General features: G+C 33.2%; 1 protein-coding gene across 2 annotated transcripts in view; it reads right to left on the bottom strand.

Annotated features, from left to right (window-relative positions):
• LOC112051631 (nephrin-like) overlaps positions 1-23,397 on the bottom strand; it is a 242,188-nt gene that overhangs the window by 201,417 nt on the left and 17,374 nt on the right. The window contains exon 1 of one of the 2 annotated variants that reach the window (XM_024090348.2): positions 21,357-21,680. The exons of the other annotated variant lie outside the window; for it this stretch is intronic. The gene's annotated coding sequence lies outside the window, so the exon portion shown is untranslated. Of the gene's footprint in view, positions 1-21,356; positions 21,681-23,397 lie in introns of those variants that run through there. 2 annotated transcript variants of the gene reach the window in all.

Genomic DNA, 23,397 nt, shown 5'->3' with positions numbered 1-23,397 from the left:
TAATTCTCTTGAGTGCAGCTGTTAGTGTCACAGCGTTCATCCGTTAATCTCGATGAGCGCTACGTTGACTTTGCGGAATTAGCTCCTTGATGGAAGAATAAATTAAAATTTTCATTGAAGGCAGTGAAAAGTTAAGGACATTTTTCTTAATGTCATGAACTTTCTTTGAAAAGAAAATATTTATTGTACGATGGTATCTCAGTGATTGAATTTTATACTGCTAACGTAGCTACATTCTGCAGTCGTATATCTTTCCGAATCAAATATCTAAAAAAATAACATACTAATTTTAGTACGTTATTACTTAATTATTGGAAAATAATATCAATTACTTTCTATTCATCTAGAAATTATAAAGGAAATCTACTATACGCACTGTGCACCCGAGTTTTCTAACAGTGGTCTAACAGCTAAATGTTCCAGGTGGCGACATAAATTCTTTAAAAGATAAAGGCGACACGGGTCGAGTTATCTGAATGAACCATTAATAATTCTCTTGAGTGCAGCTGTTAGTGTCACAGCGTTCATCCGTTAATCTCGATGAGCGCTACTGTTGACTTTGCGGAGTTAGCTCCTTGACGGAAGAATAAATTAAAAATTTCATTAAAGGAAAATGTAAGGAGTAAAAAGTTAAGGACATTTTTCTTAATGTCATAAACTTTCTTTGAAAAGAAAATATTTATTTTAGGATGGTATTTGATTTGTATACTGTTAGCGAAACTATATTCTGCAGTCAAATTTTTCCGAATCATTATGTATAAAATTAACATACCAACTATGATATTACTATATTTCCCATTAATTTGAAAATAATACATACACGCCTACTATGCGCACTGTGCTAAGTTTCCAATGGTCTAAGAGAACACAGAACGAAACATTTTGTTAAAGGATGTCTGTCACTATGTATTTTTATGTGTGTGAATTTTAAAATTATAAAGTTAAACTAAAATCAGAAAAAATGGCAAGTAGGTATAAATAGACTAAATAAAATTAATTTCTACCCTATACCTAGAGCAAATTAGTAAGTTTATACCATTTGCGCTATCTATCAATTTACGACTACATTAGACGATCTAACTAAGAAAGCTATCAGGCAAAAAGTAACTCTATATCCAAAGAAATAAGACTTAAAACATTTTCACCGTAACCCGTTGCTATTTGATTACTCCGTCAAACGACAACAAAACACCCGCATGCTGGGAGGGTTGACCAAAATTTCAATTTCCTGTCCTTTTGGTTGAAGAACGACCCCACTTTTGATGTGCCGATAATTTTATGTACAATTTTAATCAAGCTGATATTAACAGCACTCCGCTACGGATCAGAATGAAATTTGCAGAGAAAAAGGGTCGCTCAGACCCGTCGGTTACGTCAGCGTTGTTTCTATTTGAAAAGGGACGTTGAAGTGTCATATAGAGTAAATGGGGGTATACTAAATCCGGGTCATCAAGTGCTTGAAACTTTACGGGCTTTCCCTCGGAATTTGAGGGTTATAAATTATAATAAAATGGCTCATGAATTATTTTTAATATATTTTTTTAATCATTAATCCGTCTTATTATGTCACAAGCCTTATGTTCTATCTAATTAATTAAAAGCGAAAGGTATTCACCAGGAAATATCACATGGTTATAAAGTAGTTTTCACACTTGACGTACATAGGTGAAATTTGGCAGGGAGGTAGTTTAATGTTAATAGAAATATTAACGAGACGAGAATGTACCATTATGTGGTAGAGAAAATATCTCGAGTAGGTCTCAGCAGGCTCATTCACTATTTTTGACGTATGCAAATTGACATAATACGAAATTCAGATTCACAGATGTAACAAATGTTATTCCGTCCTTACTGATGGATATCCTTAGTAGGTAGATGACACTTTGTCAATTGATTGGATGTTTACTCGTATTTTAATAGGTCGATAATAAAGACCTAAATATTGAGTAAGGCAGCTGAAGTGAATCTTTAACATGATTATTTTAAAACGCATTAACACTCACCTTCCTACACTAAGCAATTTATAAATCAATATCACTACAAAACATTATTGCACTAAACGATAAACACGATAAAACAACGTGACGTCGGAGAGCGTAACGGAACCTTCATTCCCCACCACTCAACCCCTCTCGCAGCGCGCGATGCGAGCAGCTGCGCGTTGCACCGTTGCCTCGCAGTTTAGATCATGCCGCTTTGCAAGAACCAGCTCATGACTAAGGGCCCCGTAATGGATAGAAAAGATTCGACATTGGTAAATATTTAAAAAGATTTTCTCAAAAGAAAATAATACATTAATTCATGTATATTAGGTACGAAAGGAGAGCTTCTTCTCGCATTTTTATTGAAGTTACTCAAATAACGTTAGGTATTTTATCACGTTGGGCAACATTTTTACATACACATACACCGTCTTTATGGAAGAGGCGGTGAAGACAATTTATTCTTCAATATCAATCTTATACATACTGATGGAAAAACATAATTCAATTTGGCTGGTTTTTTCTCGTAGCTCGTTTTTGGGTCCCAGTTCAATTGATAATGGAAAGCGTGGATTTTGTTTTTGCCCAGAGGAGTGATCTGGGGAAGTGTTTCTGGCAAATTCGTTACGTTTTACAACTTTTTTATAATATGCCGAAAGTGACTATATGAAAAGATTTATTTATTCTTAGCGGACGCTCGCAACTTATTCTTCGTCTTATCGGATAAAAAGTATCCTTCATGTTGTTCAGCAATCTCCTCTATCTAACAGTAAATGTCCCGGTAAAAAAATGATAAATCCTAATTCATGAATATGCTAAAAGACTGATTAGGGTTTAAATCTATGTTATCTAAAAACCTTTCAAAGCCATCCATGATCAAAATTTCACAGTTGTCTTCTGTACTTACCTTACGATAGCAGCATGGGCGAATAAACTTTAGGCTTTTACAAAATGACGAAGGGCTTTATATTACGACCGTAAAGAATTAAAAAAAAATGTAACGCACTCGTACTTAATATAATTAAGTAATTTATAATTGCCAACCCCTGATGTTCAGATATAATGTACATTGCTAAACGCCTCAACGGCGCCCGCAAAAGCCACAGCAAAAAACATTTCAAATTGTGCCACAATTCGCAATCGTGCCGGATATTGGCGTATTTCCAAGCCCATTTTCTCTGGCTGCGTAGCGTGATGCAAAATTATTCAAATTTTACACGACGTGATTCCGCCATCGAATTCAGGATGATCTAATTATTTATTCTATTGGCCAAACGGACGATAATTATTTTGGCCCGATCGGAAAATCATTTTTGTCGTATCTGGTCGAAAATCGACACAGCTTCTGTAGCCTTAAAGATAAACTGTGGTAACTTTTATTTGTTAAAACAGTAAGACCACAGGGTCCGATATTAAACAAAAATAAATATTACCTATTATGAAAGTAAGCAAAACAAAAAAAAAACATTAACGTGAAATGTGGAAATTTATTTATTCAGATAATTACTCGTTCCGTACATCGTTATGCCCCGAGATCACTCATCAGACATTATTTATGCTTAGTTTACTATAAAAAAATGCGGATTGGGGTTATGTTATTACTTAGATTTTTTATTTTCTGCATCATACGCTAAATCCAGGTTGCATTTATTTGGGCTCTAAATTTAAAGAACATTAAAAAATTGTAGCAGCTATGTCACCTCTTAGGTGTGAAGCTGATCGCTTCGTAAATATTGGTCCAGTTGGCATAAGAAATTTAGGTCGGTAAGTTAAAAAAATAACCGAAGAAATCATCTATACTAATATTATAAAGCTGAGGAGTTTGTTTGTTTGTTTGTTTGTTTGTTTGATTGAACGCGCTAATCTCAGGAACTACTGGTCCGATTTGAAAAATTCTTTCAGTGTTAGATAGCCCATTTATCGAGGAAGGCTATAGGCTATATATTATCCCCGTATTCCCACAGGAATGGGAACCACGCGGGTAAAACCGCGCGGTGTCAGCTAGTGGCAAATATAAGGTAATGTTTTGAGTAAAGATCGATGTACCTACTCGTATGTATCTTGCGACTTAATATTGTTTTTTTCTTTTCTTCTAATAAGGCCTCGGTTCCACTAATGCTGAGAGCTAAATTAACTGAAGATTGTCGATGTCGAACAATGGAAAGATAAAATAATTATTTGAGTTGATATCGGGCCTACGATGCTAAAAAAAAAGAGAGAAATGCACTCTTGAGCTTTTGTAGTACGAGTATTTGCAATAAATCAAAATCAATACTACAAGACGGAGGTCCTGGATTCGATCCCCGGCTGGGTCGATTGAGGTTACCGCCAAGCGATTAAGCGTTCCGGTACGATGTTGTGCAGAAACTGAAAGGTGGAATTTTCATTATACTTCTAACAAGATAGCCTGCTTCCACATTAGATTGCATAATCACTTGCCATCAGGTGAGATTGTAGTTAAGGGCTAACATGAAAAAGAAAATAAGCTGGGAGCCAAATTACAACCCTGACTACAGAGTTGTAATGTCAAGGATAGCATTCAATCAATATCAACTAAAAGTATTGTAAATTACGTGTGGATTATTTTGTTGTTTTTCATGGTGTTGATTGAATTTGTAAATTTATTTTATTTATTTATACTTTATTGCACAAAACAAAAACAATAACAAAGAAAACAAAGGAAAACATAGAAAACAAGTATGTGCAAAGGCGGTCTTATTGCTTATAGCAATATCTACCAGACAACCTTTGGATAAAGGAAAATATTCGGTAAATATTCGGTAAGTAAATTTTATTATTAGTAAACTTATAAACTAAGAACATTTTATAAGTTGGTCGACACACGACATTCGTTTCTTCTTCTTTCTACTACTTTTGTGTAAAATCCTTTCAGTTTCGATGTAATTCTATTAAGGTAATTCTAGGTATATAATTACTATTCAGAATTTTTATGTATCCAATTATACAACCACTAGCATAGGTGGAGACAAAAAAGCTTAAAAAAGGCACTTTAAATATTTACAAACTGATCCTTTAAATTGTAAAAAAGAAGAAGATAATAAAACATTAATTGATTATGAAACACGGCCGTGATACGTGATATTAGGTCGGAGTATGCCCGACCACTTTCGAACCCATACGGGGCCCTTAGTCATGAGCTGGTTCTTGCAACGCGTCACGATCAAAACTGCGAAGCGGCTGCGCGTTTCATAATCAATTAAATTCTAAAATAATAAAACGTCCTCCTTTTTTCAAGTTGGCTAAAATGTTTGGTAAAATAATAATCATAGGCAAAAGGACACGTACACGTGATAAGTTATATAAAAAGCACTAAAAGTAATTTAAAAGTTCTAGGTCAAAGTAATATTAAACTAATACTTTTTGACACAAGAAAGTTGTCAAACGTTTGTCATTAAGGACGGTTTTCGTCAATCTGTCGCCTTAATGTCACCAAATGTAATGTTCTCGAGTCACGCAATTTGATGTATGACGTCTAGTCGATAGTTACTAAGTTGGGGATCACGCGTCGTTTGTCCTTCTATCTCTAAAGGGTCACATTAGCTAAGGTTATGCAATCTATAGTAAAAAAAATGTTTAAAATCATCCAATCTATCTCTAAAGGGTCGCATTAGCTAAGGTTATGCAATCTATAGTAAAAGAAAAAGAAAATTAAAATCATCCAACCCCCAAACCGTTTTCATTATAAACGAAATATGTATCATCCCAGGTACAGTTTCTGTAAATAAAATCTTTAAAAAAAAAAAAATTCAACCGACTTCAAAATCACAAAAATAAACTAAAAAGCGAAAAATAACATCGTGTGCTACCTCTTGATCACTTTGAAGGCAAAGAGATTTTGATTTTTGTTTGTAGAAAAATAGGCTTTACGGAATACAAAAAATGTGGTTGTTATTGATTTGATGTTAATTTATAAAAATGACACAGTTGTTGAATTGGCTGGCTGGCCTGTCTTTATAATAGGTATGTATCTGTTTGTAGCATATGTATACCTCCCTATAACCACAGTATATATATATATATATATATATATATATATATATATATATAATAAAACATTTGAAGTTCAATAAAAAATGAGGTTGGTTATAGGGAGGTATACCTATTACAGTAAACAGATCTAAATAATAAAGAAGTAATGCTTTAGTTTAGCCTTGGCTACAGAACACAGATTATTTTTTTATTATTCTTTACCCCTTAGTAGGTTAGCCCTTGACTACAACCTCACCTGATGGTAAGTGATGATGCAATCTTAGATCGAAGCGGGCTAATTTGTTCGGAGGAGGATGAAAATCCACACCCCTTTCGGTTTCTACGCGACATCGTACCGGAACCCTAAACCGCTTGGATTACGTCTTTGTCAGTAGGGTGGTAACTAGCCGAAGCCTTAAGAAAATCTCAATATGCCCAGCCGGGGATCGAACCCAGGACCTCCGTTTTGTAAATCCACCGCGCATACCACTGCGCCACGGAGGCCGTAAAAAAAACTGAAAAGAGAGAAACTGTATTATAATTAAAAAGGTTAAAACAATTATTGAATCAGTCGTCGATATTATAATTTATTTAACCACGGTCGAAGCCTCCCACCAGCTCAAAAATAATATAGAAGGTGCATTCATAGAGTCTTACTGATAAGTCTTTGTGCGAATACAAGTTGGACGGTTCGAACATCAAATAGTCGTAGTAATGGTACATTGGTAACATATTCTGAAACTCCATATATCGTATTCTGAACTTTGTACGAATAATAAAGTTCCGTTCACAAGTTTGGTTCTACTTTGAAATTCTATGACAGCTCCCACTTAGTGTTTAAGGGTAATAGTCCAAGAGCTAGTACGATAAATAGGTCTCGTTCATTAACAACTACTAGTGGTCGTTAAGGAAACATTATCATCATGAGCCCAGGCCATCTTCTATAAAACAACGTGATGATGATGATGATGATGATGATATTCTTCTGATATCCTCTCAAAATAAAAGGAGTTAGGCTAACAGTCCACCACGCTGGTCCAATGCGGATTGGTTGAATTCACATACTCGTATTTACAGAATTAAGAGAATATAGAATTTAGAGAAATTCACAGGTATGCAAAGGTAAGTATGCAAAGTTTCCGAACGATGTTTTTCCTTCACAGTTTGAGGCACGTGATATTAAATTTCTTAAAATGCAATTAAAAAGTTAGCGGTACAGACTTCGGACCGGATTATAACATACGCCTTCCAAATCGAAGGCAGAGGTAATATCCACTGGGCTATCACGGCTTATTAAATGTTTATCTATACTTGTTTGATTGAACGCTTTAATCTCAGGAACTACTGTTCCGATTTGAAAAACTCTTTCAGTGTTAGAAAGCCCATTTATCGAGAAATGCTATAGGCTATATATTATCCCCATATTTTTACGGAAACAGGAACCACGCGGGTGAAACCACGCGGCGTCAGCTAATAGATTAATAAAATTGCTGTTTAAAATTAATGCTTTAATATCCCCCCTACAAAATAAACCCACAAGCTCTAGGCCTATAAAACTTATAAAAAACCGAGCGACTTGATGAATAGCAAATAGGGTTGAGTTATAAATAAATGGATAGCCAATAGATGGAGTTTCTTAGAGAGTACTTTTTATTGCCGCCCTCATTATGCAGTAGTTTCCTGAGACGAAGCCAATCAATTAGATCTCCATCAAAGACGAGGAATTAAAGTAAACATATTTCCGAGGGGTTTATTTTCTTGAAACAGGATTTCTGCTCAGCGTTGAAAAATTATGAGATATTGAATAGTAAGTGGTAGTATTATTTTAATGTAGAAATTTAATATTATGAACATTTCTGCTGCCAAGAAGCAATGTTGTAATATCTGATAAGTGTAGGTTTGTGTTTTCAGTTATGTGCATTTTAAGAAATTAATATCACGTGATTCAAACGGTGCAGGAAACCTGCATACCAGAGAATTTTCTTAATTCTCTGCATGTGTGAAGTCTGCCAATGCGGCCAGCGTGGTGAACTATTGGTCTAGCCCCTCTCATTCTTGAGGATACTTGAGCTCAGCAGTGAGCCGAATATAGATTGGTAATGATGATAATAATGAGTAGGTACTTTCAGGCACGTTGAAGCTTAACATCTACGGCTCAGGTTTATGGATATAGGGTTGCCATTTGAAAGACTTCTTCATTATTTACCCTATACACTGTATTACTAACACCTAGGCTGTCTGCTACTGTCTGTCTGTCTGCACGTTCTTGACCATTATTGTTACAAAAAAATGGTCAAGAACGTGATTTGCCCTATCTTTTTGATGGTCAATATTCCCGTTATTCTCTAGTTAGTCGAAAAAGACTGTATTAAGACTGAATATGACAATATTGAAGCGAGTGGGGATCGAACTCACGACCTTTTGGTGTTGAGTGCGGCCCTCTTACCATGATTTAGTGAGGGTTCAAATCTTAAACTTTCCATGTAATGCTTGCGCATTAGATCAATGATTTTTTTTATTTTATTCTTTACAAAACAGTCTTTGGCTGCAATCTCACCTGATGGTAAGTGACGATGCAGTCTAAGATGGATGCGGGCTTACTTGTTAGGAGGAGGATAATCCACACCCCCTTTCGGTTTCTACACGACATCGTACCGGAACGTTAAATCGCTTTGCAATACGTCTTTGCCGGTTGGGTGGTAACTAGCCACGGCCGAATACGTCCTCCAACCAAAAATATTTTATACTGTACACGCTATGTTAACTATTACGTATAGGTACTATGGCTGTGTTAAGGCAAGACTTTTGTATTTACAGTATTACTAAGAATAACATTGCAAGTATTTCTCAAACAAACAAACCACTTTCAGATCTTCCAGGTCGCAGTAAGACTGTTAACGATCGTTTAGCGACTAGAATCCGAGACAAATTGCTTAATATGTGTTGCATATGACTGTGTGCCTACGAGTTAAACCCCGTTTACACTGCAGCACTAATGTCGCAAATAAATTTTATTTGCCGTTTAAACTCGGTCTGCGGTGCGGTGTTTGTGTATTCTAGGCTACTTTCAAGTGAATTTTAGATGATATTATTTTACCTTGTAGATTCTGGTGCTTCAGAATGCAAAATTAAAACCGTTTATAGATTATATCACTTTGATATTAAACTGTTTGACTAAATAATCATCGTCCGGTTGAATGAATGAATGAAATATACTTTATTGCTCACCAAAAAGAATAATAACAAGAAAGAAATTAACTTAAAAACTAATGTACCATTGAAATTAGGTCAGTAGGTTCCTTTTGTGATATTAAACAGATAGGTAGACTACCTTAGAAAGAAGTTTTATAAATTGACAATTAAAATGAAATTTTAAATTACAACTTAAAGCTACGAAATAATTTTTGTAGATTACCTTTCTTTTTATTTTATAATTTAATGTGCTGAATAATTACAATATAATCTATAAATAAAATGTAAATCATATTTTGTGTGTACTTAGTCAAGTTAAGAGACAGGATAGTTTTTATTTGAATTTGACTATTAAAACATTATTATCATTAAATATGAGGTCTTCCGAATTAGCTACAATAAATTTTATGTCTGATGACAATAATCAAAACTTGTTTATACATGTCGCTTTACATATAAACGCGGTTACAGTTGTCACCAATCAGGACGGTATGCGGGTCAAGTGCAGTGGAATTCTTCATCTTAATTGTTATCAATTTAGAACTCTTGCATCATCAATTATTGTGAACTTGTAAGGACATGTCGTTACATGCATTGACTTTATTCAACACTCGCTGACGTCGCGTGGTTTCACCCGCGTGGTTCTCGTTTCCGTAAGTGTACGGAGATAATACATAGCCTATAGCCTTCCTCGATAAATGGGCTATCTAACACTGAAAGAATTTTTCAAATCGGACCAGTAGTTGCTGAAAATAATTCAATCAAACAAACAAACACACCAACTCTTCAGCTTTATATATTAGTATAGATATATAGAAGTATAAATTATCAAACTTTGTTAACTGTCCAGACCTTATTCATCATCAACCCCTTAAGTATAACGATCCTACAAGCCTAGAACCTACCTCCTTCGAGGAGAAGAGATACGGAGCTTAATAATAAAATTGAAATTTTTGAAAAAGCCCCAAAGGTCATGAAATCATTAATTACACTCTCGATCAAGTCATCAATATTCTATTTCAGTGCGCTTTCATTTGAAACCCCACTCGAGTATATTTGCAGACATTAGGTTATTTTGCCCCACTTTCACCCCTCAGAACTTTTAAATGACTCTACCGCGATTTTCATCAACCATGTCTAAGAACACTTGGACCAAAGTCACCTTTCATACTAAAAGCAATGGAATAAAATAACACAAGCTGGAATGTATAAACTGTATTTCAAATAACTTATTACTCATTCTTAAACAAATCGTTACTTTGGTAGATGGATAATACATTAATTAAATAAACTTCACGCCACATAATCGCATGTTCGCCTCTTTTACATAGAGTATATATCACAATACCCTACCAACCTCAGAATAAAACCATTATCATTAATAAACAGTACAGATTAAAACATTTATCTGGAAGAAGGAGTTTTTATATGTTGTCTTATGTATTTATAATTATTTAAATAATTAAAAATCTAACATTCGGCCATACTGACTACAAGTTTGTCCTCAAACTTTGTAAACACAAATAAATTCTAACATTACATTATTATAAAGATTCACTGAACTATGTCTCATAGTATTTAAAATTTTAATTTATGTTTATTACCACAACTCATTAATTCTCCAATAATTTCTAATTATAACAAAAGTGAGTCCCAATTAATCTATTATTATTACTACTTGCTAAATTCACTGATTTACAAGTAGTAAAATTCAATTTTGTCATTACAGATATTTTCTAATTTTAAACCTTGATTTAACAATATGTTGAAACACCCTACAATACATTTAATTATTCTTTAAGAATTATATAATTATAGTTTAACAGATTTCTCATTCAATATTTACAAATTGTGAATACAGACCTATACAGATTTTGATAGTGATTCTATTGATAAAAATCCAAACACTTAAATTCAGTTAAACTGGTATGTTAATTCTTGTTTTTACAAATTTGAAATAAATTCAATCTTTAATCACTTCCAGATTCAGTCCAATTACCCAAATTCATGACAAAATTGTCTGTCATTTTGTCATTCCTAAACTAAACTAAAAGTTATGTTAATATAAAGTTATAACTATGAAACCTCGATTCTACAGAGACAGTTCTTATAATCGCATTAGATCATACAAGTAAATCATGTACTTTGACGAAAAACAACATCTAGCGAGGTAGGTCTTATGTATGTCTGAGCTTCCAGATGACAAGAGGGAGCTTTACTCTAGACAGAGACTTATTAAATATTGTAATTAACTTAGACAGAGTAGTAGATTAATTTAAAGCATTAAGTACATAGACGATATGTAATATTTACAAATGTAATGTCTTTATCTTCTAATATTTGTCTGAGCTTCCAGATGACAAGAGGGAGCTTTACTCTAGACAGAGACTTATTAAATATTGTAATTAACTTAGACAGAGTAGTAGATTAATTTAAAGCATTAAGTACATAGACGATATGTAATATTTACAAATGTAATGTCTTTATCTTCTAATATTTGTCTGAGCTTCCAGATGACAAGAGGGAGCTTTACTCTAGACAGAGACTTATTAAATATTGTAATTAACTTAGACAGAGTAGTAGATTAATTTAAAGCATTAAGTACATAGACGATATGTAATATTTACAAATGTAATGTCTTTATCTTCTAATATTTGTCTGAGCTTCCAGATGACAAGAGGGAGCTTTACTCTAGACAGAGACTTATTAAATATTGTAATTAACTTAGACAGAGTAGTAGATTAATTTAAAGCATTAAGTACATAGACGATATGTAATATTTACAAATGTAATGTCTTTATCTTCTAATATTCGGCCATCCTTACTAAAAGTTTGTCCCCAAACAACACAAGAATATCATGAAATTATGACATTACTATAATATCAACTATAAATAGAACAATGTTAACAATAAAATTTTATAATTAATTATCACACAGCATCCCATAAGTTATTTAAAAGAATCCAATGAAACTATAATGAAATTCTTGATTTCTTCTATATACTTTTATCATAAAAATGTTAAATAAGAATAAGAGTGATACATATTATAAATAAACATAATGTTCATGTGAAGCTTTTGTCAATCAACTTATCTATTTTCATCATTTCAAAACATTATTTATATTTGTCAAATTCGTCATCATCGATTAATGGCATCTGCACCGAACCCCTCACCACCCAGTCCAGAACTAGTAAAGTTACAGGACTTTGTGATCGTGTTAGACTTCCAGATGATGTGTGACATCTGCACCGAACCCCTCACCACCAAGTCCAGAACTAGTAAAATTACAGGACTTTGTGATCGTGTTAGACTTCCAGATGATGTGTGACATCTGCACCGAACCCCTCACCACCAAGTCAAGAACTAGTAAAGTTACAGGACTTTGTGATCGTGTTAGACTTCCAGATGATGTGTGACATCTGCACCGAACCCCTCACCACCAAGTCAAGAACTAGTAAAGTTACAGGACTTTGTGATCGTGTTAGACTTCCAGATGATGTGTTGCATCTGCACCGAACCCCTCACCATCAAGTTCAGAACTAATATAGTTACAGGACTTCATGATCGTGTTAGACTTCCAGATGACATGTGATAGAAGATAATCAAAATATAAAATCAGATATAAATACATATACATACATTTTTAAACGACTTCAAAAAAAAAGGAGTTTATCAATTCGTTGGAATCTTTTTATATTTATTTATTTATTTTATTTTGCTGTGTAATAATCAATAGAGAAATTATTATACAACAAATATATCCATAATCATTCACAAAACAAATAACGGTATATTAGTCGTCATAACACTACTATACTATAATACTATCTAAAATATTATCGATAACACCGGCCGACAAATGAATACTTTTTGAACGTTGTTTTGATTTCAGTAAAAATTATCAGTAATTTATAGTATTTTGAACACAAAAATACCTGCACAATTACTCTATCACATCAATTTTTTTTACAAAAAGGAAAACAAATTTTACTTTAAAAGCTTCTAACATACAGCAAAAATAACAATATCTGTATGATTGTCTTGCTTTCACTATATCATAGGTAGTACCAAAAGGTAGAGATTGTCTTTTGCTGTATGTCCAGTGTCCACTGCCTTAATTGTTCAACACGATTAGTACAAACTGCAGAGTCCACGATTTTATTTGTATTTTGAAGTCAAAATAAGCTACATATTTATTATACATATTTTCCACAAATTTTTCAGTTTTTGCTTAGAATCATAAAGTTTCAACAAATGTAACAAAATATATCTGGACTATTGTGACACTTTATAGAAGACGTTATGTTTATCAGACGTTTTCCAACAACAAAAAAAAACCATTAACTAAAATATATATATATTTTTTTTAACAAAGGCACTATAACAGCTTATTTCCACGAAACGCGTTACAAATAGGTGTGTCGTTGTTATAACTGAAGTAATTTCTCATGAGAGGTCGCTTAATTCAAAGAAAGAGTGCCAAAACTCGAAAATTTCACTGAAAAATCAAAACTAGCGAATATATTAATTTTACTAAAAATCTGATGTGATATGATAAAATTAGGTCTGATTTCGTAATCAGCACTACAAAATCAGTAGAAAAAAAATAATTATATCTTGGACAACGAAAATCGTGTCGGCCTGTGTAATACATCTATCCTTATATTAAAATTTTACCAAAACACAAATCGTCATCAGTAAGTCATAATTAATGAATAACATCATGGATGTGAGCAAATATTTAAAATATATGTATATATGATATCAAAACTAATAACTCTCAATATAATACATAATTATAATATCATCATATCATAAATAAAAATACTAAATTTAAATCGTGTGTTATCAATACATAGTGTAACTTCTCTCATCTTTGTGATTTGGGTCAACTGTCGAATAGGGCTGTGTTCAACCCAATGATTATCATGAGAATCTCATATATCCCATATTCATCAATCAATATCCATGCATCTCGGATCTGTAATCAAATATTTTCACACAGTATCACATAGCTCAGTCACTTAATCGTTCAGATAAATATCATACTTGTTTGACAAATAATTTAATTTAACATAACTAGCATACCTAGCATCCAAGAGAAAATCAGTCTATAATTGAATGAACCTTAGACCTGGTACATAAAATGAAATAAAATGTTAAACATGTGTTAATCTATCAATTTACTTTAATTCAGACAAAAGACTCTTTCTCTTAAAGAAATGCTTTTTTTTTTTAATGATAATAAAGACTTCTTGAAAATATTGCGATTTATGATTGTAATAATTTTAGTATGTAATCCAATCCTAGTAGTTATCACTAGATAAGAAAAGATGATATTTGACTATGTATTGTATAATTATCTTCAGACTACCCCCTTTTTTGTAATAATAGTAGCATAAACCTGTCTTAGACCAGACCACCCCCTTTGTTATATACCTCTAGTTTGCTATCAGAGGTTTTACCTATTCATTAATTTTAGTATATTCTTTTTTTTTTAATTCTGTTAAATTTCTTTTTTTTTTTTTTTTTTTTGGCTATATCCATTAATTATTTTACTGATGTAATGATTTAAGTCTCTATATTGATTCATACTTGATGCAGACCACCCATCAGTTGCATGCAGGTACCAACAACTCGGTGGCGTGCACTTTGTAGATGCACAAATGTACTGACTACCTAAGGACCCAATACAAATCTATATTCAAAACCTATACCACTTAATATGTTGGCCAAGGAATTTTCTAATTTTTTTTTTTTACCTTTAGTGTACTAGTATACCCTAGTTAAAACCTTATGCACATATCATTGTAACCATCCGAATATATAATTCTAACCACAACCCCATAATAATTACTAATTTTCATAATTATACAAAATGTTGCAATCTAATAAAATGCTAGAAATAAACAAATGAGACATGGATTAAATACACTAGTGTATCTGCAAATAATAAACTGATTGATTGAATCTAAAACAACAGCAATAGTATGGTTAATTTACTTGTATGTAGAATCTATACATCTGCACATGACCATTAATGAAAAGAGAGCCCAACGTCACCCACCCACAAAACTGTCAAAATATGTCTTAGACAAATATTTTACAACCTATTTATGGCAATCTGTGTCTCTTTACTTGAAGTCCATACAGACTGGGCTCTAAGACAATTTGTGATCAATGATATTATTATAATTAATTATTTATTACTCAATTGTCACACAAGTAACTTTTTAATATCACCCTAAAAAAAAATCTCCAATTTAATTAATTATAAGATTTCATTAAGATGAATATCATAATATCTCTTAGTACTCTTGTAGATAAGCCGAATATAATAATATTCATGGATAAGAATCATTTACTGTGTTGCTGCAGATTGTTAATAACTGTTCTATACTAAATAGGCTGAAGGCATGTTGTCAACGCTTGAATAGTTAAATAGGTTTTCAAACATAACTACAAATTTATTTTTCAAGAAATCTATCAATCCAATTTCTTAAAAGATTTAAAAAAATTTATATTAAGTACCTACAGTAATCTACATAATGATATATCTAAGCAAATCCTATCTGAAAATATTGTAATAGCTGTCTCAAAACTTGTTATCAGGTACCTACATCAAGGCCTAAAATAATACTTGAACCATTACATAAAACTTCATATATTTTTAATTTTTATGTTATTCAGTCATAAAAACTCACATATAACAAATGTATAGTTTGAAGTTACAGGCACAAAAAAAAACAATATTTTAGTTAATTCATTTTAGTCCCATGTCAGCAACGGATGTAATGTAGTTCTATAATTAAGATTTCTCAATATTACATTATGCCAGTGTCCTACATCCTAACAACCCTAGAGTGGTCTGTCTTCATACGTTAATTTCTTGAGCAGTGTGTATGTGTGTGTGTGTGTGTACTTTTCACTTAAATGATTTTGGTTTCCTAGATATAGTCATCTAACAAAAATGTTTTGACAATAAGCCAGACAAACTGACAACCTATCAACCATACTTAGTTTCACCTAGTGATTATTTATTCTTTGTAATTTTATTTCATATTAGTCACAACTGAATAATTTATGAGGCTGTTTAATCAAACTAATAAAACTCACCAGACACCTAGTTTAATATATTTAGACATCATTGGTATTTCTCATCCGTCAAACCAACAGGATTCCATCTCATATAACTCTGCAGCTAACACCACACATGCATCTTTGTATTTTGTTATTAATTTACACGTTCTTCTCTGTTCTCTCGCAGTTTTTCAAATAATATCCTCTTATGAGTGCTGTTGGACTGTTTGACTGTTTTGCTCATAAATATCGTCAACATGGTATAAGTGTGTTACGTTTACGTTTCTTCATTCTTGTTAGATATTGTAAGCATCGACAACCGACATCGCATAAATACTTTTACCGGGACCAGTGCGGCGTGCGTCCCATAGCCGTCAGTGGTATACATACTTAATGGTTGTACACACGTATGATTTTTATCGCATTTCTCGTAATGTAAACCACTGTTTCCCAAATTCACACTTCATTTAAATGCCGTTACATTTCTTTCTGTAGATCGACTTTAATGTAGGTAATGACATCGTGTTCGTAGGTACTCTCACTTCTGATAAAAGCAATGGAATAAAATAACACAAGCTGGAATGTATAAACTGTATTTCAAATAACTTATTACTCATTCTTAAACAAATCGTTACTTTGGTAGATGGATAATACATTAATTAAATAAACTTCACGCCACATAATCGCATGTTCGCCTCTTTTACATAGAGTATATATCACAATACCCTACCAACCTCAGAATAAAACCATTATCATTAATAAACAGTACAGATTAAAACATTTATCTGGAAGAAGGAGTTTTTATATGTTGTCTTATGTATTTATAATTATTTAAATAATTAAAAATCTAACAATACTAAATTGAAATTGCTTGTTTTATTTGTTCGGGAGTTATGGCCACAGACACTCTGACAGACGACAACGTCACCCAATTCGACAAAATACTCTCTACGTACGTTTCACCCCGAAACCGGAGCATCCCAGGAGATATTGATGTAGAGTATTTTTATGGACCTGGGTGACGTTCTCGCATGGGTTCGTCGACTTTTTCCGGATGATAGCAAAATAAATTAATTATTATATATTCATGTTGAACTTCTGCAAATTAACGCCTGCTTCTATCCAATATCCAAAACCTCTATATCTCATAGCCCGACGCGGGATCTGACCCCGAGATATTTTGATCCAAAGCTACATAAGCTAACCACTAGACCAGAGAAGCACTTGACCGAGAACCGAGGATCATTAAAGTACGAGTATAGTAACGTCCAAGTATATTGTCCACATAACACAATTTTTACAAATTTTACAAACAAATAAATTTACAAGACGGAGGTCCTGGGTTCGATCCCCGGCTGGGCAGATTGATATTTTCTCAATTTGTCCAGGTCTGGCTGGTGGGAGGCTTCGGCCGTGGCTAGTTACCACCCTACCGGCAAGACGTACCGCCAAGTGATTTAGCGTTCCGGTACGATGCCGTTTAGAAACCGAAAGGGGTGTGGATTTTCATCCTCCTCCTAACAAGTTAGCCCGCTTCCATCTTAGACTGCATCATCACTTACCATCAGGTGAGATTGTAGTCAAGGGCTAACTTGTAAAGAATAAAAAAAAAAAAAACCTATTAGGTAGTTCTAATATAATTTCCTGAATGTAGCCATTTGGCACTTGTTGTTCTTCAATAAATATCACATAAGCAGACAGTAACTGTACACACAACATAAGCCGTCGACGTTGTTAATATCAATTAGTTAACAAAGCAGTGGCAAATAGAAACGAATTGGGACCACCCACACAAGCGTCTATTACCTACATTATTGAATAATACCTATGACGTAGGCTAAAGCTGAATCCAGAATTAGTGATATACTATACTGATACGTTATGTCAGCCATTGACGATCAAGTAATCTCACATACCTGCAGCGCTAACGGCTTGACGTCCGATAAAACTGATCGTGAGTTAGTCGCGTTCGACATGATATCATGCACATCGCGACCAACACTCGATCAGTTTTATCAGCTATCAAGCCGTTAGCGCTGCAGGCATGTAAGATTACTTAATCGTCAGTGCCTGACATTACGTGTGACTGCCTCGTAGGTCCTGTCACTAGCCTATATGGTCTCGAATCAGGAGGCTTAGAGTTTGAACCCTGGGTCGGGCTATAGGAGTCATCATAATTATCATTATCAACCCATATTCGGCTCTCTGCTGAGCTCGAGTCTCCTTTCAGAATGAGAGGGGTTAGGCTAAATAATCCAACATGCTCAATGCGGATTAGCAGACGCAGAGATTAAAGAAAATTCTCAGGTTTGCAGGTTTCCTCACGATGTTTTTCCTTCAACGTTTGAAAGGCGTGATATTTAATTTCTTGAAATGCACATAACTGAAAAGTTGGAGGTACATTTTAGCAGCGTGGTGGGCTTGAGCTCCGTAGTCCCTCTCCTATAAGAAGGAAGGTGCCGTTAAAATAGGATGAACCCTGCACCAGTCATCTTCTGCCAGTCCGTAATTTCACCCGCTACCGTATCCTTCAGTAGCTTAGCAGAAAAAGTTTGGTGATCGTACTTCCTCAGAGTTTTATCACAAAGAGATTACCCCTACTATTACTTAAATACTAAAAAATATACTAAATGAAAAACAATAATATGCGTAATAATTTCAAATCAATGCTTGCTTATAAAGTCTAATTTCAATATCAATGTCGAAAGACCCGTAACAAACGAAAACTTTAACCATCAATGTCGTCACAATCCGCCGTAACATTAAAAGTAGATTTAAGCAGGTATTTACCGAAAATCGGCGAATATTTCGATAATCATAAATTCGATTATAGAGCTGTCCTTATTTGAATTTCAAATTGAACAAAGTAAGCTGTAACACGCAAAATGTCGAAAAGAACGAGTTCGAGATCGTACTCAATAAATAATTTACTTAAAATATTCCTAAATAAATTGAACGTTTTTAATAATTTTATAAATAAAAAGCTAAAAACTCTGTTTATCGTCGATAACTTTCTTGCTATATGATTCTTGCGTAACTGTTAAGGCGAATTTATGTATACCCTGTATTCTTACTTGAACGGGAACCACGCGGGTGAAACCGCGTGGCGTTAGCTAGTATATTATATAAATGACGTATTATTAGGGTTTATATGGCTCGTCAATATAGCATAGCATAGAAATTAAATATCACGTGTCTCAAACGGTGAAGGCAAACATCGTGAGAAAACCTGCATACCAGAGAAATTTCTTAATTCTCTGCGTATATAAAGTCTGCCAATCCGCATTGGGCCAGAGTGGTGGACTATTGGCCTAACCCCGAATATGGGTTGATAATAATGATGATGATGACTCGTACTTACTCCACAGTTATTAAAAGGTGCTTTATTTACGTTGCAGAAGGTTGTGCTTTATAGTATAGTATATATTGGTCACTTCCTGGAGGGTAGATTTCACATAACCTAAGTGAAGCACCGCGAATATGTTTGCGCAACCTCTGATAGGATTTTCCCAGGAGTCCTTCTCCTTTCTAACCTCTTCACTTTACCTTCTCTAAAAGGAGTCATTGGTCCAATCATTACAAATTATAAGATAGTGTTCTTGGTCTAGTCAACAGAAAAATAAGTTTAGAACTTTATTTCTAGTAAATGAGCAGTAAGGATAATTTCACAAAAATAAGAAAATCTAACCTTTTAGGCATTAATAATTCAATGGATAAAGGACCTAATGTTACCTAAAGCTAATATTTTAGTCCAATTGTGAGATGAGTCTATGAATGTTTTAAAATATATCAGTAACCAATCACCAAAATATCGAAATATAATAAAATATTTTTTTTGACTTAAAGTTCATTTATTCAGTCTATAAGCAATGATAAATTTTACAATTAATTACACTAACTAAATACAATAATATTTAAATTACTAGTAACTAACCTAACCTAAACTTATTATAAAAATAAAATAAAAAGAAATATAAAATTATATCTACAGACAGGCGTCGTAGAATTTATCCGAAAATATAAAATCTTTGTTATCTAATTTAGCAGTATTTGCTTATTTCTTGTGGAGAAATCTATCTAAATGGTAATGAGGATAATATTATAATAAAACCCTAATCAGATTTTTGATGATTACGTTTTATAAGTACAAAATCTCGTGTTTGATTCCCGGTTGAGTGATTTGATGGATGCATAATTTCTTCATTTGTGCAGGTTTAAGTTAGCAAAATTCTTTTGTCGTGTCTACTCTCATAATTACGAGTGATTAAAACCGGTATAATTTGTCTTGTAAAATATTAATTCTGATATATTTTTTCGAATAGACACTTTATATTTAAAATCATACATCTGTCATACATCTTCCAATTTATAATATACAATATTTTCTCTCATCGTTGGGGGGGAAATAGTCACCATCAAAATAAGAACAACTCTCTTTCTCCGAGTAAACTTTGTCACGTTCCAGTTAATCCGTTTAATTGGCTTAAAGAACTTTACTTAAAAATATTTCCTCCAATACAGAATAAAATCTGTTTTCCAAACTTCGGTAAGAATAATATTATTATAAGAGTTTCAACATTTTTGGAATACACGGTGCTTATTTATTTTTTACGTAGCATACCTTTCGTTGGGAAAATTGTGAACTAAATGGAATTTTTAATATCGCAAAAGTTATAAGAATTATTAATAAACAACTTTATTAAGTTATGTTTTATTAGCTTTCAGAGAGCGCATGTATAATTTTTCGACGTAAAATTTCTGGCGTTTTCTTTATTCCATATTAGATATATACATAATATACAAATATAATATATAGGTATAATTTAATTTTCTTGCGCGTATATCACAGTAATTGACCAGTAGAATTTGTTTATTTTATTAGTACCAGATAAAAAGTAGTAGTACAGTATAAAGTACCAAATTAATATAAATAAAAACACTCCAACTTACGTTTTACAAATCGTATTTAAACCCAATACAACAACAACTTCTGCAACTTATGAATAATTTCCAAAGCTACGAAACATTCAAAGCGGAGCGGTTTTTTAAAAAAGGTCATAAATCATAAAATTCGCGAACGGATTTCAAATCTAAAAATACGCACTCACCGTGAACTGAGATAAACTTTCCTCGTCCATCATCCGGCACACAACACGACCACTTCGTATGACACAACGCGTGAATCCCAAAACTTATTGATATAAGTCGAATAGTTTTAAAAACGCACACAAAAATTTAAAAAACATTAAAACTAACCGACCACACTATTCGTCCGTGTTTACGACAACTTTTAGCACCGTATCCATGAGAGTTCGATTTTTGTTTGTGGGAGAATAAACATCGCAGTTTGAGAAGCGCTGGGTGTTACGTCGTGCGCTTTACCCGAACGCCGAATACACACTAGTTAAGGGCGTATCTTGACAGATCCTTAATGCGCCTGCGTGGAACAGAGTGACTCTTCGGCCTGGCGGTCTTATTCACTAGTTAATTAATATATCAACTTTTCTACCCTCCTGTATTAAACGACTCTCTTAATAAAATATTTGGTCTGGCATCTTCGATGCTGCGAAGTTCAGTCGACTCCACTCTCAGAATTTTCCGCTTGTGTCAACTTTGCGTGCAATCTAATTAAGCGAAAGCGTTAGCCTTTACTTTTATGTTTGTTTTATTATACGAAAGAAAACCAATTAAGTGAACTTGTGGTTATGAAAATCTGTATTCTATTATAAATTATATTTTAGATAAATTATAATAAACTAAGTAACTTGAAGGCTATAGCTCTCACGCAATGTTTGACTGTTTATGAAGATTTTAACAAAATTTTCTTTGGAAAAATACTCTGAAACTTTTTAGTCTAGCTATATATTTTGTTCCATGACAAGAATCTTTGAAATATGCCGTTTTCACTGAATGGAGTCTACTAAACGTATGCGACGTAGCGAGCCCGCGTTTTTCTTAAACTACTACCGGACTTTCTGAATTTACGAATTTTCCCGCTACTTTGTCTTTGGAAAATCGATGTAAACTTTCAACTCCTATTTCACGCGCTTCTGTTTATATTTTCGCATGTTTTATATATTAAAAATAGTACATTAATAATTTTACAAAAATATAATTTAAAACATGAATGATTAACATAAATAAAAACTTCAACCCCTTTAGGGGTAGAGTTATGAAAAATCTGGAATTTAATTATAAATATTATTTTTCTTGTAGTACACGGCAGTTTTTAGCTTTATCTATGAAGGTTGATGCCCATAGAATGACCACGCTGACGGGTTGATCATTCGCAGTCAGAAATGAGGAGATCCGCAGACGAACCAAAGTCACTGACATAGCTCAGCGAGTCGCGAAGCTGAAGTGGCAATGGGCAGGCCATATGTTAGTCGACCCCCCACTAGGTGGACCGAAGACATCAATCAAGTCGCTGAATGCTGGCGACTCGAGACCGTTTTGTTTGGAAGTCCATCCAAGAGGCCTATGTTCCTACACCTAGAATAAAATATTTTTCAGATTTTTTTTTTGCTTGTTTATAGAAAGTTTATTTCTTATATTTTATAGAAATAACTAGTTTCAATATTATTATTTTTTTTATTTTTTATGATCATAAAAATATAATGATGTAAGACAGTAAATACAGGAACATTATCCATTATTATTCATTATTATTTAACAGTTTGTAGGTGCCGTCAGTCTTGTAAAGTTGCGTGTTATTTCTGTCGACTGTTTCTCTTGCGTTAAACAAATAGTGAGCCTTAATGGCATTAGCAATTGTCCTAGATATTTAAAAATTAAAGGATAGGATAACGGATGTTCTTCATATTAATATTGTGTATCCAATCACCTGTTTTACCTAATAAGAAAAAGCTGCAAGCAAAATTTTGGCTATTATTTTTCATAAAAATTATCTTATCGACCTAAATAAAATATACAAATGTATAATTCAACAAACATATTATTGTAAAACTTCAAAATCGTTTGACTAAGGTTAATTTGTCGATCTTCTTCACGATAGTTAAAATCAATTGATAGTGATCGCAACAGAGTTAAAAATTTTCCTAAGACCTTGACTCACCAGGTCAAAGCTTCCTTGTATAAGAATGCCTTTCGTATTGGGAAAAAAGACCGAGCTACGAGTATATTTCTAGA

The sequence above is a fragment of the Bicyclus anynana genome, chromosome 6, assembly GCF_947172395.1.
Source record: "Bicyclus anynana chromosome 6, ilBicAnyn1.1, whole genome shotgun sequence".
NCBI lineage: Eukaryota > Metazoa > Arthropoda > Insecta > Lepidoptera > Nymphalidae > Bicyclus > Bicyclus anynana.
Note: the sequence above shows the minus strand (reverse complement) of the source record. Positions and strands in the feature narration are given on the sequence as shown.